This window comes from Aegilops tauschii, chromosome 7, assembly GCF_002575655.3.
Source record: "Aegilops tauschii subsp. strangulata cultivar AL8/78 chromosome 7, Aet v6.0, whole genome shotgun sequence".
Taxonomy (NCBI): domain Eukaryota; kingdom Viridiplantae; phylum Streptophyta; class Magnoliopsida; order Poales; family Poaceae; genus Aegilops; species Aegilops tauschii.
The window spans coordinates 76,538,572-76,558,350 of NC_053041.3; the positions used below are offsets into that span (position 1 = coordinate 76,538,572).

At 44.6% G+C, this 19,779-nt stretch overlaps 1 pseudogene; it reads left to right on the top strand.

The window, feature by feature from the left end:
• The first annotated feature begins 72 nt into the window (after positions 1-72).
• On the top strand, positions 73-19,382 carry LOC141026855 (uncharacterized; annotated as a pseudogene).
• Positions 19,383-19,779: the final 397 nt, after the last annotated feature.

Consider the following 19,779-nt stretch of genomic DNA (forward strand, 5'->3'; position numbering starts at 1 on the left):
ACCGACGAGCTCGTCGTTGCCGAGCCCCCCCTGACCTGCGCCTCTGTTCATCTTGCTCCCCGCGTGCCGTAGATGCCGCCCAGCTACCCAGTTCGCTCGTTTGCAAGCTGCAGCGACGCGCCCGTGCCCCACCGAGCACCGCCGCCGCCAAAGCTCGCCGCCGGCATGAATTCCGGTGACTCCACGACCTCCCACTTGGCCCTTTGGATGCGCGCGAGGAAGGGCTTCCTCCTGGTGCCCTCAGCACATCGAACCGTCGCCTGTGGCGCAACTCCGGCGGACCTCCGCCGTCAGCCGCGGTCGTCATCGGCTAACTCCGGCTGTGCCGGCGTGGCCCAGCCATTAGCAGCTAATTAGGCCACTAATTACCCTCTCCTAGGCCACTGGCACGTGGGCCCCGCTAACAGTTTTAGTTTAGGTTAATTAACTCTGTTAGTTAGCTGAGTCAATGACATATGGGTCCCACTGTCAGGTTTGACTCTGGTTAGGCGCTGTTGACCAGCTGACGTCACAGTGACGCAGTGCTGACGCAATAACTCATTTTCTGGATTTAAAATAATTCAGAAAACTCCAGAAAATAGTATAAACTTCTAAAAATCATATAAAATCAACCGTAGCTCAGAATGAAATAATTTATATATGAAAAATTATCAGAAAAATGCAATCTATCCATCTGTATCATTTTCATGCATGTCAAACTAAGTTATACCTGCTGTATAGGTGAAAACATGATAATGCACTATTTGAATTCATAGTTTGAATTTGAATTTGAACCTTGAGTTCAAATCAACCCAAACCTTTCTGTTGCTAGTTGCATTAGGCCAAATCATGTCATATTGCCATGTCATAATCATGCATCATAATTGTTGCATTGCATTGATTGTGTTCTTCCTTGTTTGCCGGTGATTGTCCCCTCTCGATAGCCGTGATTCCGACGATGAGTTCGATGACACCGATGAAGAACTATAATATCTTCAGAAGTGCCAGGCAAGCAAAACCCCCTTGTCCATTCCGATACAAACCCACTCTCTCGCTCCTGCTCTCTTTTACTGCATTAGGACAACAACGATTCATCTGTTACTTGTTGCGGTAGTTGAACCCCCTTATCCTCTGCATGACCTGTCATTGCCACAGTAAATAGATGAAACCCACTAGCATGAGTAGGAGTTGTTTGAGCCCTGATGTGCCTACTCATTCATGCTTGTTTGTCGTGCCTGCTATTGCTTAGAGTTGTGTCAGGTCTGATTCATCGGGGATGAGTTGGATTGGTGATGAACATGTCCTACTGTGTGTGAGCTAAGTGTGTGAACATGATTTGGTAAAGGTAGCGGTGAGAGGCCATGTAGGAGTACATGGTGGGTTGTCTCATTGAAGCCGTCCTCAGGAACTGAGTTCTGTGTTTGTGATCCATGATACAGTTACTACCACGCATTGGGCCCGAAACCAATGGACCCTCTCGGCTTCTTAATCACCCTTGTCCTCTGTCCAGGAGTTGCAAGTAGTTTCTGGTGTTTGTAGTAAGCTGGAGGCCGTGGACAGCGCTGACCAAGGGGTGGGCTGTGATGCGGTAGGCTCGTGGCCCGGTGTACCGAGTCGCCCGTTTGGTGTCTCGGGAACCCTGCACACATCGTTCGGGGCCGTATGTGGAAACCTCGGCCGGACTCCCTGCGGATGGAACCTGAATAGGCGATAAACCTGGACTAGAGACTTGAGTGTTTAGGTAGGTTGTGGCCGACTCCCTCGCCAGGCTTCCGCTTGAAGGTCGCCGAGGTACACGACGTGTACATGGTGGTAAGTGGAGAGAGCGTGTGTGACGAAGTACACCCCTGCAGGGTTAATATGATCTATTCGAATAGCCGTGTCCGCGGTAAAGGACTTCTGGGTTGCCTATAACAGTTCATAGACAAGTGAAAGTGGATACTCTAAAATGCGCAAGATAAGCGTGAGTGCTATGGATGGCGTTCTCGTAGGGAGACGGGAGCGGATCCATAGTGGAGTATTGATATGGTGAATATGTGGACTCGTGTGCGCCACCTCAAAAGAGTTACTTGCTGTCGTAGTTAGGATAGCCACCGAGTCAAGGCTGGCTTGCTGCAGTTAAACTCCACCACCCCCTTTGTTGATACCGATGCATATGTAGATAGTTCTGATGTAAGTCTTGCTGGGTACATTTGTACTCACGTTTGCTTATTTTATGTTTTGCAGAGGGACGTCAGTCTCGCTAGTAGTTCCGTGTGGACTTCGACGTTTAGCTTGTTACCTCAGCTACGATCTTGTGCCCTCGGCAGGATCTAGTAGATAGTCAGGCTTCTCAGCCTTTTTCATTTATAGTTGTCTGTACTCAGACATGTTAAGCTTCCGCATGTGTTTGACTTGTATGCTCTGAATGCTGGGTCGAGAGACCCATGTTTGTAATATCTGGCTCTTCGGAGCCTAATGAACAAGTACTTGAGTCGTAGAGTTATGTTGTGATGCCATGTTGTATTTACACATATCGAGCATATTGTGTGTATGATTGAAATGCTTGGTATGTGTGGGATCCGACAACCTAGTTGTTTATCCTTGGTAGCCTCTCTTATGGGGAAATGTAGTCTTGTGCTTCCATGAGCCATAGTAGTCTGCTACAGCCCGGTTCACCGGAGTCCTGCTAGCCCAGCACTACTGCTCTGGACACCTGACTGGCCGGCATGTGATTCACTTCGTTCCTGTGTCTGTCCCTTCGGGGAAATGTCACGCGGTGACATCCGGAGTCCTGCCTAGCCTGCTACAGCCCGGGTTCCCGGAGTCCTGTTAGCCCAGTGCTACAGCCCGGATTCGCACGCTGCTGACCGACATGCTCGGTGTTGATTCACGTATGCCTGTCCCCGTAAGTTAGTGCCACTTTGGGTTCACGGCTAGTCATGTCGGCCCGGGTTCTCTGTCATATGGATGCTAGCGACATTTTCATATACGTGAGCCAAAAGGCGCAAACGGTCCCGGGCCATGGTAAGGCGACACCCGTGGGAGTACCGTGCGTGAGGCCGCAATGTGATATGAGGTGTTACAGGCTAGATCGGTGTGACTTAGAATCGGGGTCCTGACATTGCACTAGTGAAAGTATGAACCCTAGGCCTTGTTTCCTAGCATTGCAATACCGTTTACGCTCACTTTTACCACTTGTTACCTTGCTGTTTTTATATTTTCAGATTACAAAAACCTATATCTACTATCCATATTGCACTTGTATCACCCTCTCTTCGCCGAACTAATGCACCTATACAATTTACCATTGTATTGGGTGTGTTGGGGACACAAGAGACTCTTTGTTATTTGGTTGCAGGGTTGTTTGAGAGAGACCATCTTCATCCTACGCCTCCCACGGATTGATAAACCTTAGGTAATCCACTTGAGGGAAATTTGCTACTGTCCTACAAACCTCTGCACTTGGAGGCCCAACAACGTCTACAAGAAGAAGGTTGCGTAGTAGACATCAAGCTAATTTCTGGCGCTGTTGCCGGGGAGGTGAGTGCTTGAAGGTATATCTTTAGATCTTGCAATTGAATCTTTTAGTTTCTTGTTTTATCACTAGTTTAGTTTGTAAAAGAAAACTACAAAAAATGGAATTGAGGATCCCTCATATGCTTCATCTTTTTAATGTCTTCCGTGAAAATAAGGATTCTGATAATTGTGCTCAATTGCTAGAGGAAGAATGCATTAAAATGTTTGGCACTAAATATTTGAATGATGAGCATGATTGCAATGTTGTTAGTATGAATTCTTTGAATACCCATGATGCTAATGATATGCTTGGGGATGCTATGTTTGATGAAGATGATATTTTTTGTCCCCCAAGTTTTGATGAGCAAATTTATTATGATGAAAGCATGTCTCCTATTTATGATGATTATTGTGATGACACGTATGCTATAAAGAATAAAGGTAACCATGAAACTTGTCATCATGATTTTAATTTTCAATTGGATTATGCTTCACATGATAGTTATTTTGTTGAGTTTGCTCCCACTACTATTGATGAGAATAGATTTGCTTATGTGGAGAGTAATAAAAATTCTATGCTTGTAGATCATGAAAAGAATGCTTTATGTGATGGTTATATTGTTGAATTCATTCATGATGCTACTGAAAATTACTATGAGAGAGGATCATATGCTTCTACATATTGCAATAATATCATGTTTCCTCTCTATGTGTTGAAAATCTTGAAGCTATGCTTGTTTTTCCTTCCTATGCTAGATGATTCTTGCTCCGATAAGTTGTTTGTTCACAAAATCCCTATGCATAGGAAGTGGGTTAGACTTAAATGTGCTAGTCATATTCTTCATGATGCTCCCGCTATGTTTCAACTCTTATCTTTTATGTGAGCATCATTGAAATCGTCATGCCTAGCTAGGGGCGTTAAACGTTAGCGCTTGTTGGGAGGCAACCCAATTTTATTTTTGTTCCTTGATTTTTGTTCCTGTTTAGTAATAAATAAATCATCCAGCCTATTTTTATATGTGGTTTTATGTTTTAATTAGTGTTTGTGCCAAGTAAGACCTATAGGATCTTCTTGAACGATAATTATTTGATCTTGCTGAAAAAGACAGAAACTTTCTGCTCACGAAAACAATTGTTAAAAATCACCAGAAAGTGATAAAATACTGATTCCAATTGCAGTAGATCATTAATAAAATTATCTAGTCCGTCCTATTTTGGCAGATTTTTATGAGTTCCAGAAGTTTGTGTTTGATACAGATTACTACAGACTGTTCTGTTTTTGACAGATTCTGTTTTCATTGTGTTGTTTGCTTATTTTGATGAATCTATGAGTAGTATCGGAGGGTATGAACCATAGAGAAGTTGGAATAAAGTAGATATTACACCAATATGAATTTAGAATGAGTTCGTAACAGTACCAAAAGTGGTTTTATTTTCTTATACTAACGGAGCTTACGAGTTTTCTGTTGAGTTTTGTGTTGTGAAGTTTTCAAGTTTTGGGTAAAGATTCAATGGACTATGGAATAAGGAGTGGCAAGAGCCTAAGCTTGGGGATGCCCAAGGCACCCCAAGGTAATATTCAAGGACAACCAAGAGCCTAAGCTTAGGGATGCCCCGGATGGCATCCCCTCTTTCGTCTTCGTTCATCGGTAACTTTACTTGGAGCTATATTTTTATTCACCACATGATATGTGTTTTGCTTGGAGCGTCATTTTATTTTCTTTTATTTTGCTTGCTGTTTGAATAAAATACCAAGATCTGAAATTCTTAAATGAGAGAGAGTCTTCACATAGCTCCATAATTATTTAACTACTCATTGATCTTCACTCATATCTTTTTGGAGTAGTTTGTCATTTACTCGTGTGCTTCACTTATATCCTATGAGTAAATGGTTGAATGATTTGAATGTCATAAATCTGAAATTATATATGTTTAATATGCTTATCCCATGGGGAGTAATGACTTCACATATAAGAAGTAGAGGTGGTAAAAATTTTGAAGGTTAGCAAACATTGTATTGGTCACTTGAACAATTCATGAAAGAATATTGAAGGAAGAGAGATTTCACATATAAATATACTATCTTGGACATCTTCTATGATTGTGAGCCCCATTAATTATTTTCAAACCTGAGCAAATTAGTTGAAGTTGGACAAGGAAGACAACATAATGAGTTATGCTTGGGTATATTTGTATAGAAGTTATATTGTTATGGATCCTCTAACATGTGGTGCTTGCTATTTAGAATCCTTTGCTAGCCAAAATATCTGTACTAAGCGGGAATACTGCTTGTGCATCCAAATTCCTTGAACCAAGTTTCTTCCATGAGTGTCCACCATATCTACCTATATGCGGTATTTACCTGCCGTTCCAAGTAAATTTGCATGTGCCAAACTCTAAACCTTCAAATAATAATCTATTTTGTATGCCCGAATCGCTCATGTAGCGACTAGGGGCTTTCAGTATCTTCCATGCTAGGTGGGTTATTCTCACGATGAGTGGACTCCGCTCATCATTCACGATAAAATGGCTGGTAACTGGGATGCCCAGTCCTATGATCAAAAGATCAAAAACAAATTCGCAAATAATTTTAAAAAAAAACTCCCCCAGGAATGTTGATAGTTGGATGGCACCCGTTGTTTCGGACAAGCCGTGGAGTGTGAATGTTGGTGGAGGGGGAGTAAAATCTTTACCTTTCTGTTTGGGAACCGCCTATAATGTATGTAGTATGGAAGATATTGGGAACTCTTGGTCGTTATGTTGACAATGAAAGCATACCTCTCAAAATTATTTTCATCTCTGTTTAGCTTCGAGCTCTGGCACCTCTGCAAATCCCTGCTTCCCTCTGCGAAGGGCCTATCTTATACTTTTATGCAAGAGTCAGTAGTATTCCTTCTCATTCCAACCTACTCTTTAGTTGGCAAGCATCATGTGATGGAAAGATCTAAGCATATATGGCCATTCAAATATATTTGAGCATGAATTATTACTGTTGACATTACCCTTGAGGTAAAAGGTTGGAGGCGAGACATTAAGCCCCTATCTTTCTCTGTGTTCGATGAATACTATTTGTTCTAAAAATATGCTTTGAGTGGTAGCAATCATGGAAGACTATATGATAGTTGAGTATGTAGGATTTGCTAAATCAAAGCTCTTACATAGACCCTTCCTGAAAATAAGATGAATTGCAATTGTTTGATGACTGAGAACAGTTTGTTAGTTTTCAAGAAAGTTTATGATCTGTACTTTAACATGTGAATAGTTTGTTACTTGATCATGAGAAGCTTTATGATATGAGCTACTGTTATGATATATAATGATGCTAGAAAAAGTGATTGGAACTATCGTTGATCAAACTTATGCACTTGCTAGCATTCACACTTCATAAATTCTTTCTTTTATCATTTACCTACTCGAGGACGAGCAGGAATTAAGCTTGGGGATGCTGATACGTCTCCAACGTATCTATAATTTATGAAGTATTCATGCTATTATATTATCTGTTTTGGATGTTTATGGGCTTACTAAACACTTTTATATTATTTTTGGGACTAACCTATTAACCCAGAGCCCAGTGCCAGTTTTTGTTTTTTCCCTTGTTTCAGTGTTTCGCAGAAAAGGAATATCAAACGGAGTCCAAATGGAATGAAACCTTCGGAAGCGTGATTTTTGGAACGAACGTGATCCAGGAAACTTGGAGTTGAAGTCAGGGAAGCTTCGAGGTGGCCACGAGGCAGGGAGGGGCGCCTGCCCCTGGGCGCGCCCCCCCACCCTCGTGGGCCCCTCGTGGCTCCCCTGGCCGACTTCTTTCGCCTATATATATCCATATACCCTAAAACCATCGGGGAACAGAATAGATTGGGAGTTCCGCCGCCGCAAGCCTCTGTAGCCACCGAAAACCAATCTAGACCCGTTCTGGCACCCTGCCGGAGGGGGGATCCCTCACCGGTGGCCATCTTCATCATCCCGGCGCTCTCCATGACGAGGAGGGAGTAGTTCATCCTCGGGGCTGAGGGTATGTACCAGTAGCTATGTGATTGATCTCTCTCTCTCTCTCGTGTTCTTGAGGTGATACGATCTTGATGTATCGCGAGCTTTGCTATTGTAGTTGGATCTTATGATGTTTCTCCTGAAGGAAATATGCCCTAGAGGCAATAATAAAGTATTATATATTTCCTTATATCATGATAAATGTTTATTATTCATGCTAGAATTGTATTAACCGGAAACATAATACATGTGTGAATACATAGACAAACAGAGTGTCACTAGTATGCCTCTACTTGACTAGCTCATTAATCGAAGATGGTTATGTTTCCTAGCCATAGACATGAGTTGTCATTTGATTAACGGGATCACCTCATTAGGAGAATGACGTGATTGACATGACCCATTCCGTTAGCTTAGCACCCGATCGTTTAGTATGTTGCTATTGCTTTCTTCATGACTTATACATGTTCCTATGACTATGAGATTATGCAACTCCCGTTTACCGGAGGAACACTTTGTGTGCTACCAAACGTCACAACGTAAATGGGTGATTATAAAGGTGCTCTACAGGTGTCTCCAAAGGTACTTGTTGGGTTGGCGTATTTCGAGATTAGGATTTGTCACTCCGGTTGCCGGAGAGGTATCTCTGGGCCCACTCGGTAATGCACATCACTATAAGCCTTGCAAGCATTGTGACTAAAGAGTTAGTTGCGGGATGATGTATTATGGAACGAGTAAAGAGACTTGCCGGTAACGAGATTGAACTAGGTATCGAGATACCGACGATCGAATCTCGGGCAAGTAACATACCGATGACAAAGGGAACAACGTATGTTGTTATGCGGTCTGACCGATAAAGATCTTCATAGAATATGTGGGAGCCAATATGGGCATCCAGGTCCTGCTATTGGTTATTGACCGGAGAGGTGTCTCGATCATGTCTACATAGTTCTCGAACCCGAAGGGTCCGCACGCTTAACGTTACGATGACAGTTTTATTATGAGTTTATGTATGTTGATGTACCGAAGGAGTTCGGAGTCCCGGATGAGATCGGGGACATGACGAGGACTCTCGAAATGGTCGAGACGTAAAGATCGATATATTGGACGACTATATTCGGACTTCGGAAAGGTTCCGAGTGATTCGGGTATTTTTCGGAGTACCGGAGAGTTACGGGGATTCGTATTGGGCCTTAATGGGCCATACGGGAAAGGAGAGAAAGACCCCAAAGGGTGGCCGCACCCCTCCCCATGGGCTAGTCCGAATTGGACTAGGGAGGGGGGCGCCCCCTTCCTTCTTTCTCCTTCCCCCTTCCCTTCTCCTACTCCCACAAGGAAAGGAGGAGTCCTACTCCCGGTGGGAGTAGGACTCCCCCCTTTGGCGCGCCTCTCCCCTTGGCCGGCTGCCTCCCCCTTGCTCCTTTATATACGGGGGCAGGGGGGCACCCCAGAGACACAACAACTGATCCTTGAGATCTCTTAGCCGTGTGCGGTGCCCCCCTCCACCATATTACACCTCGATAATACCGTTGCGGAGTTTAGGCGAAGCCCTGCGTCGGTGGAACATCATCATCGTCACCACGCCGTCGTGCTGACGAAACTCTCCCTCAACACTCGGCTGGATCGGAGTTCGAGGGACGTCATCGAGCTGAACGTGTGTAGAACTCGGAGGTGCCGTGCGTTCGGTACTTGATCGGTCGGATCGTGAAGACGTACGACTACATCAACCGCGTTGTGATAACGCTTCTGCTGTCGGTCTACGAGGGTACGTGGACAACACTCTCCCCTCTCGTTGCTATGCATCACCATGATCTTGCGTGTGCGTAGGAAATTTTTTGAAATTACTACGTTCCCCAACAGTGGCATCCGAGCCTGGTTTTATGCGTAGATGCTATGCACGAGTAGAACACGAGTTGTGGGCGATATAAGTCATACTGCTTACCAGCATGTCATACTTTGGTTCAGCGGTATTGTGAGATGAAGCGGCCCGGACCGACATTACGCGTACGCTTACGCGAGACTGGTTTCACCGTTGCGAGCACTCGTTGCTTAAAGGTGACCGGCGTGTCTGTCTCTCTCACTTTGGTTGAACCGAGTGTGGCTACGCCCGGTCCTTGCGAAGGTTAAAACAGCACCAACTTGACAAACTATCGTTGTGGTTTTGATGCGTAGGTAAGAACGGTTCTTGCTAAGCCCGTAGCAGCCACGTAAAACATGCAACAACAAAGTAGAGGACGTCTAACTTGTTTTTGCAGGGCATGTTGTGATGTGATATGGTCAAGACATGATGTGATATAATTTGTTGTATGAGATGATCATGTTTTGTAACCGAGTTATCGGCAACTGGCAGGAGCCATATGGTTGTCGCTTTATTGTATGAGATGCAATCACCATGTAATAGTTTTACTTTATCACTAAGCGGTAGCGATAATCGTAAAAGCAATTAGTTGGCGAGACGACAACGATACTACGATGGAGATCAAGGTGTCGTGCCGGTGACGATGGTGATCATGACGGTGCTTCGGACATGGAGATCACGAACACGGTGCTTCGGAGATGGAGATCACAAGCACAAGATGATGATGGCCATATCATATCACTTATATTGATTGCATGTGATGTTAATCCTTTATGCATCTTATCTTGCTTTGATTGACGGTAGCATTATAAGATGATCTCTCACTAAAATTTCAAGATAAAAGTGTTCTCCCTGAGTATGCACCGTTGCGAAAGTTCTTCGTGCTGAGACACCACGTGATGATCGGGTGTGATAGGCTCTACGTTCAAATACAATGGGTGCAAAACAGTTGCACACGCGGAATACTCAGGTTAAACTTGACGAGCCTAGCATATGCAGATATGGCCTCAGAACACGGAGACCGAAAGGTCGAGCGTGAATCATATAGTAGATATGATCAACATAGTGATGTTCACCATTGAAACTACTCCATCTCACGTGATGATCGGACATGGTTTAGTTGATTTGGATCACGTAATCACTTAGATGATTAGAGGGATATCTATCTAAGTGGGAGTTCTTAAGTAATATGATTAATTGAACTTAAATTTATCAAGAACTTAGTCCTGATAGTATTTTTGCAAATTATGTTGTAGATCAATAGCTCGCGTTGTTGCTTCCCTGTATTTATTTTTGATATGTTCCTAGAGAAAATTATGTTGAAAACTGTTAGTAGCAAAGATGCGGATTGGATCCGTGATCTGAGGATTATCCTCATTGCTGCATAGAAAAATTATGTCCTTGATGCACCGCTAGGTGACAGACCTATTGCAGGAGCAGATGCAGACGTTATGAACGTTTGGCTAGCTCAATATGATGACTACTTGATAGTTTAGTGCACCATGTTTAACGGCTTAGAATCGGGACTTCAAAGACGTTTTGAACGTCATGGACCATATGAGATGTTCCAAGAGTTGAAGTTAATATTTCAAGCAAATACCCGAGTTGAGAGATATGAAGTCTCCAACAAGTTCTATAGCTAAAAGATGGAGGAGAATCGCTCAACTAGTGAGCATGTGCTCAGATTGTCTGGGTACTACAATCGCTTGAATCAAGTGGGAGTTTATCTTCCAGATAAAATAGTGATTGACAGAATTCTCTAGTCACCATCACCAAGTTAGTAGAACTTCGTGATGAACTATAGTATGCAAGGGATGACGAAAGTAATTCCCGAGCTCTTCGTGATGCTGAAATCGACGAAGGTAGAAATCAAGAAAAACATCAAGTGTTGATGGTTGATGAGACCACTAGTTTCAAGAAAAGGGAAAAGGGAAGAAGGGGAACTTCAAAAAGAATGGCAAGCAAGTTGCTACTCAAGTGAAGAAGCCCAAGTCTGTACTTAAGCCTGAGACTAAGTGCTTCTACTGCAAAGGGACTGGTCACTGGAGGCGGAACTGCCCCAAGTATTTGGTGGATAAGAAGGATGGCAAAGTGAACAAAGGTATATTGGATATACATGTTATTGATGCGTACTTACTAGTGTTTATAGCAACCCCTCAGTATTTGATACTGGTTCAGTTGCTAAAGGGTAGTAACTCGAAAACGGGAGTTGCAGAATAAACAGAGACTAGTAAAAGGCGAGGTGACGATGTGTGTCGGAAGTAGTTCCAAGATTGATATGATCATCATCGCACACTCCCTATACTTTCGGGATTAGTGATGAAACTAAATAAGTGTTATTTGGTGTTTGCGTTGAGCATGAATATGATTTGATCATGTTTATTGCAATACGGTTATTCATTTAAGTTAGAGAACAATTGTTGTTCTGTTTACATGAATAAAAACCTTCTATGGTCAAACACACCAACGAAAATGGTTTGTTGGATCTCGATCGTAGTGATACACATATTCATAATAATGAAGCCAAAAGATGCAAAGTTAATAATGATAGTGCAAATTATTTGTGGCACTGCCGTTTAGGTCATATTGGTGTAAAGCGCATGAAGAAACTCCATACTGATGGGATTTTGGAATCACTTGATTATGAATCACTTGATGCTTGCGAACCGTGCCTCATGGGCAAGATAACTAAAAACGCCGTTCTCCGGAACTATGGAGAGAGCAACAGATTTGTTGGAAATCATACATACAGATGTATGTGGTCCGATGAATATTGAGGCTCATAGCAGGTATCATTATTTTCTGACCTTCACAGATGATTTGAGCAGATATGGGTATATCTACTTGATGAAACATAAATCTGAAGCATTTGAAAAGTTCAAAGAATTTCAGAGTGAAGTAGAAAATCATCGTGACGAGAAAATAAGGTTTCTATGATTTGATCGCGGAGACAAATATTTGAGTTACGAGTTTGGTCTTCAATTAAAACAATGTGGAATAGTTTCACAAATTCACGCCACCTCGAACACCACGGTGTAATGGTGTGTCCAAACATCGTAACCGTACTTTATTAGATATGGTGCGATATATGATGTCTCTTACCGATCTACCACTATCGTTTTGGGGTTATGCATTAGAGACAGCTGCATTCACGTTAAATAGGGTACCATCTAAATCCGTTGAGACGACATCTTATGAACTGTGGTTTGGCAAGAAACCAAAGTTGTCGTTTCTTAAAATTTGGGGTTGCGATGCTTATGTGAAAAGGTTTCATCCTGATAAGCTCAAACCCAAATCGGAGAAATGTGTCTTCATAGGATACCCAAAGGAGACAGTTGGGTACACCTTCTATCACAGATCCGAAGGCAAGACATTCGTTGCTAAGAATGGATCCTTTCTAGAGAAGGAGTTTCTCTCGAAAGAAGTGAGTGGGAGGAAAGTAGAACTTGATGAGGTAACTGTACCTACTCCCTTATTGGAAAGTAGATCATCACAGAAATCAGTTCTGCGACACCTACACCAATTAGTGAGGAAGTTAATGATAATGATCATGAAACTTCAGATCAAGTTATTACTGAACCTCGTAGGTCAACTAGATCAAGATCCGCACCAGAGTGGTACGGTAATCCTGTTCTGGAGGTTATGTTACTAGACCATGACGAACCTACGAACTATGAAGAAGCGATGGTGAGCCCAGATTCCGCAAAATGGCTTGAGGCCATGAAATCTGAGATGAGATCCATGTATGAGAACAAAGTATGGACTTTGATTGACTTGCCCAATGATCGGCGAGCCATTGAGATTAAATGGATCTTCAAGAGGAAGACGGACGCTGATAGTAGTGTTACTATCTACAAAGCTAGAATTGTCGCAAAAAGGTTTTTCGACAAGTTCAAAGTGTTGACTACGATGAGAGTTTCTCACTCGTATCTATGCTTAAGTCTGTTCGAATCATGTTAGCAATTGCCGCATTTTATGAAATATGGCAAATGGATAAACAAAACTGAATTCCTTAATGGATTTATTAAATAAGAGTTGTATATGATGCAACCAGAAGGTTTTGTCAATCCTAAAGGTGCTAACAAAAATTGCAAGCTCCAGCGATCCATCTATGGATTGGTGCAAGCATCTCGTAGTTGGAATATACGCTTTGATAAGTTGATCAAAGCATATAGTTGTATACAGACTTGCGGTGAAGCCTGTATTTACAAGAAAGTGAGTGGGAGCACTACAACATTTCTGATAAGTATATGTGAATGACATATTGTTGATCGGAAATAATGTAGAATTATTCTGCAAAGCATAAAGGAGTGTTTGAAAGGAGTTTTTCAAAGAAAGACCTCGGTGAAGCTGCTTACATATTGAGCATCAAGATCTATAGAGATAGATCAAGACGCTTGATAAAGTTTTTTCAATGAGTACATACCTTAAACAAGATTTTGAAGTAGTTCAAAATAGAACAGTCAAAGAAAGAGTTCTTGCCTGTGTTACAAGGTGTGAAATTGAGTAAGACTCAAAGCCCGACCACGGCAGAAGATAGAAAGAGAATGAAAGTCATTCCCTATGCCTTGGCCATAGGTTCTATAAAGTATGCCATGTTGTGTACCAGATCTATTGTATACCCTACACTGCAAGGGAGTACAATAGTGATCTAGGAGTAGATCACTGGACGGCGGTCAAAATTATCCTTAGTGGAATAAGGATATGTTTCTCGATTATGGAAGTGACAAAAGGTTCGTCGTAAAGGGTTACGTCGATGCAAGTTTTGACACTAATCTAGATGACTCTAAGTCTCGGTCTAGATACATATTGAAAGTGGGAGCGATTAGCTAGAGTAGCTCCGTGCAGAGCATTGTAGACATAGAAATTTGCAAAATACTTACGGATCTGAATGTGACAGACCCGTTGACTAAAATTATCTCACAATCAAAACATGATCACACCTTAGTACTCTTTGGGTGTTAATCACATAGCGATGTGAACTAGATTATTGACTCTAGTAAACCCTTTGGGTGTTGGACACATGACAATGTGAACTATGGGTGTTAATCACATAGTGATGTGAATTATTGATGTTAAATCACATGGTGATGTGAACTAGATTATTGACTCTAGTGTAAGTGGGAGACTGAAGTAAATATGCCCTAGAGGCAATAATAAAGTATTATATATTTCCTTATATCATGATAAATGTTTATTATTCATGCTAGAATTGTATTAACCGGAAACATAATACATGTGTGAATACATAGACAAACAGAGTGTCACTAGTATGCCTCTACTTGACTAGCTCGTTAATCAAAGATGGTTATGTTTCCTAGCCATAGACTTGAGTTGTCATTTGATTAACGGGATCACCTCATTAGGAGAATGACGTGATTGACATGACCCATTCCGTTAGCTTAGCACCCGATCGTTTAGTATGTTGCTATTGCTTTCTTCATGACTTATACATGTTCCTATGACTATGAGATTATGCAACTCCCGTTTACCGGAGGAACACTTTGTGTGCTACCAAACGTCACAACGTAAATGGGTGATTATAAAGGTGCTCTACAGGTGTCTCCAAAGGTACTTGTTGGGTTGGCGTATTTCGAGATTAGGATTTGTCACTCCGATTGTCGGAAAGGTATCTCTGGGCCCACTCGGTAATGCACATCACTATAAGCCTTGCAAGCATTGTGACTAAAGAGTTAGTTGCGGGATGATGTATTACGGAACGAGTAAAGAGACTTGCCGGTAACGAGATTGAACTAGGTATCGAGATACCGACGATCGAATCTCGGGCAAGTAACATACCGATGACAAAGGGAACAACGTATGTTGTTATGCGGTCTGACCGATAAAGATCTTCGTAGAATATGTGGGAGCCAATATGGGCATCCAGGTCCCGCTATTGGTTATTGACCGGAGAGGTGTCTCGATCATGTCTACATAGTTCTCGAACCCGAAGGGTCCGCACGCTTAACGTTACGATGACAGTTTTATTATGAGTTTATGTATGTTGATGTACCGAAGGAGTTCGGAGTCCCGGATGAGATCGGGGACATGACGAGGACTCTCGAAATGGTCGAGACGTAAAGATCGATATATTGGACGACTATATTCGGACTTCGGAAAGGTTCCGAGTGATTCGGGTATTTTTCGGAGTACCGGAGAGTTACGGGAATTCGTATTGGGCCTTAATGGGCCATACGGGAAAGGAGAGAAAGACCCCAAAGGGTGGCCGCACCCCTCCCCATGGGCTAGTCCGAATTGGACTAGGGAGGGGGGGCGCCCCCTTCCTTCTTTCTCCTTCCCCCTTCCCTTCTCCTACTCCCACAAGGAAAGGAGGAGTCCTACTCCCGGTGGGAGTAGGACTCCCCCCTTTGGCGCGCCTCTCCCCTTGGCCGGCTGCCTCCCCCTTGCTTCTTTATATACGGGGGCAGGGGGGCACCCCAGAGACACAACAATTGATCCTTGAGATCTCTTAGCCGTGTGTGGTGCCCCCCTCCACCATATTACACCTCGATAATACCGTTGCGGAGCTTAGGCGAAGCCCTGCGTCGGTGAAACATCATCATCGTCACCACACCATCGTGCTGACGAAACTCTCCCTCAACACTCGGCTGGATCGGAGTTCGAGGGACGTCATCGAGCTGAACGTGTGTAGAACTCGGAGGTGCCGTGCGTTCGGTACTTGATCGGTCGGATCGTGAAGACGTACGACTACATCAACCGCGTTGTGATAACGCTTCCGCTGTCGGTCTACGAGGGTACGTGGACAACACTCTCCCCTCTCGTTGCTATGCATCACCATGATCTTGCGAGTGCGTAGGAATTTTTTTGAAATTACTACGTTCCCCAACATCTCCCCCTCTACTCTCTTGTAATGGATTGAGTTTTCCCTTTGAAGTTATCTTATCGGATTGAGTCTTTAAGGATTTGAGAATACTTGATATATGTCTTGCATGTGCTTATCTGTGGTGACAATGGGATATTCACGTGATCTACTTGATGTATGTTTTGGTGATCAACTTGCGGGTTCAATGAACTTATGCATAGGGGTTGGCACACGTTTTCGTCTTGACTCTCCGGTAGAAACTTTGGGGCACTCTTTGAAGTTCTTTGTGTTGGTTGAATAGATGAATCTGAGATTATGTGATGCATATCGTATAATCATACCCACGGATACTTGAGGTGACATTGGAGTATCTAGGTGACATTAGGGTTTTGGTTGATTTGTGTCTTAAGGTGTTATTCTAGTACGAACTCTATGATAGATCGAACGGAAAGAATAGCTTCGTGTTATTTTACTACGGACTCTTGAATAGATCGATCAGAAAGAATAACTTTGAGGTGGTTTCGTACCCTACCATAATCTCTTTGTTTGTTCTCCGCTATTAGTGACTTTGGAGTGACTCTTTGTTGCATGTTGAGGGATAGTTATATGATCCAATTATGTTATTATTGTTGAGAGAACTTGCACTAGTGAAAGTATGAACCCTAGGCCTTGTTTCCTAGCATTGCAATACCGTTTACGCTCGCTTTTACCACTTGTTACCTTGTTGTTTTTATATTTTCAGATTACAAAAACCTATATCTACTATCCATATTGCACTTGTATCACCCTCTCTTCGCCGAACTAGTGCACCTATACAATTTACCATTGTATTGGGTGTGTTGGGGACACAAGAGACTCTTTTTTATTTGGTTGCAGGGTTGTCTGAGAGAGACCATCTTCATCCTACGCCTCCCACGGATTGATAAACCTTAGGTCATCCACTTGAGGGAAATTTGCTACTATCCTACAAACCTCTGCACTTGGAGGGCCAACAACGTCTATAAGAAGAAGGTTGCGTAGTAGACATCATTACCCTCATCCCCAAGGTCCCGGGGGCCTCGGACATTCGCCAATTCCGCCCCGATCACGGTGATCAACGTGATCTTCAGGATCTTGGCTAAAGGGTACGCCAATAGGGTGACCCTTCTAGCGGACTCTGTCACCCAGCCCAACCAATCCGCCTTCATCCAAGGCCGGTTTATTTTGGATGGGGTGCTGGTCTTTCACGAAGTCCTCCATGAAGTCCGAGCCAAGAACCACCGCGCGGTCTTCAAGCTCGATTTTCACAAAGCCTACGACACTGTCCATTGGCCCTTCCTTCGGGAAGTTTTGCTTCGAAAGGGCTTCGACGACCGCTGGGTGACCCGCGTTATGCAACTCGTCACCTGCGGTCGGACGGCGGTCAACATCAACAGTGAGATCGGGCCTTACTTCCCCACCTTATGTGGTGTCCGCCAGGGTGACCCGTTCTTCCCGTTTCTGTTCAACATGGTTGTCGATGCCCTCGCGGTCATCCTTGATAAGGCCAAAGCTTGCGGCCATATCCGCGGCGTATTCCCCCACCTAGTGGGTGGGGGAGGGGTCTCCCTCCTCCAATATGCGGACGACACCATAGATATGGTGGAGGGCTCCGCGTCCGACATCACCAACCTGAAGTTCCTCCTCCTGTGTTTCCGACAGATGTCTGGGCTCACCATCAACTTCGATAAGAGCGAAGTGATGGTCCTTGGCTATCCTCCGGAGGAGGCTTTATCCATTGCGGACCGGCTGAACTGCCGCCTGGGTTCCTTCCCCACGACTTACTTGGGGATACCCATTAGTGATTCCAGGCTCACCGTTGCTGATCTCCACCCGACGGTGACTAGGATGCAGCACCTGGTTGAACCCTGGAGGGGGAGTGGCTGTCGAAAGCAGCCAGGGTAATCCTAATCAAATCTTCGCTTGCTAGCCTTCTCTGGTTTCTCATGAGCTTCTACGGCGTCCATGAGACCCTCCATCAGGAGGTTGCCAAATACCAGTCGAGGTTTTTTTGGGCTGGTGAGGGCGACAAGCAGAAATACCATATGGTGAGCTGGCCCGACATTTGCAAACCCAAAGACCAGGGTGGCCTTGGGATCTTGTCATCTCGGCACATGAACATTGCTCTCCTGACTCGTTGGCTGTGGTGTATCGCCAATGGGGAGGGAGGCCTCTGGCTTACCATCATCCGTAATAAGTATCTTCGGGGCCAGCCTCTTGCCTTTTCCCAGCGTACGGGTGGATCCCAGTTCTGGCAGTCTGTGATCCAGCTTCTGCCCGTCCTTCGCATCGGCACGTCCATCTCAATTGGATCCGGGTCCTCGACCCTGTTCTGGTTCGACCGTTGGTTAGGGGACTCCCCCCTGGCTGCGGGATTCCCAAAACTCTTTGCCATTGCGGCCGACCCTCGGGTCTCTGTCGAGACGGCCCTTATTGACTTAGGGCGTCTCGCTTTCCGGTGCCCCTTCGGCCCCCTCGAGGTGGCTGCTTGGGACTCCCTCCTCCAAGACATCGCCCTTATGCCGATGAACGTCGAGGAGGACCTGGATGCCCTTTCATGGCGCCTTGAGCCGTCTGGCCGCTTCTCCACGAAGTCCTTGTATGCCGCCATTGCGCCCTTGGCGGACCCGGAGCCCTTTAGCCTGATCTGGGACATCCGCCTACCTCTGAAGATCAGGATTTTCCTGTGGCAATGGATCCGTGGACGCCTCCCCTCTGGGGTTGAAGTCCTCAAGCGTAACGGCCCGGGCGATGGGATGTGTCCCATCTGTGGCACGATCGAGGATGCTAACCACATCTTCTTCGCGTGCTCTACTGCCCAGTTCCTGTGGGCTTGCTTCCGCGAAACGGTCGGTGGACGGTGGTGCAATACCAACTTTCCCGACTTACTTGCGGAGCTCAACGCTTCCCCTACCCGCTACCGCCATATTAGATGGCTGTGCGTTGGGGTTCTCGCCTGGACGCTTTGGAACATTCGCAATAAGCTTGTTATTCAGAAGGTGCCTCTCCGACGTGCGACTGACGCAATCTTCAAAATGTGTGGTTACTTGCAGCTTTGGCGGCCGCTTAGCCGCCCTCAGGACAGGGACATCATCACCACCCTCCTCACCGACCTCGTTCGATGGCGCTCCGCGTGGCACCCCCGCTGCCGCCCCCTCCCCCAGAGCCGGACTAGGCCATCTAGTGGCTCTGTGGAGTGTGTGTTTTTGTGTTTAGGGCTTGTTGTGCTATGCCCTCAGCATTGACCTTTAGGCTCAAGAAATCTTTGTATGGCTTGAAACAGTCGCCATGTCTTCTCTGTGTTCTTGTGGACCTCCGTGTGCGTGTTTTGTGCTTTGTTGAACCTTGTTGGATGCTTGGCTTGAGCGGTATGCTTTATAATATAAAGTGGGGCGAAAGCCTTTTTCGGTAAAAATGGTAAGTGCAGAGGTTTCTTTTGGGGGAGTTGCCCTATAGGGCTAAAATCCTGTCTCCACGACAAACTGTACCGTTGATATTATTATTTTCTCACACTTGCATGTGTGCCTTCTGTTTATTCTTTTCTTTTTTGCTGAAGCGTGGATGGAGGACCCGCTGGTATAGAATTTATTGGACGTCGACAGTGAGGTGGTTA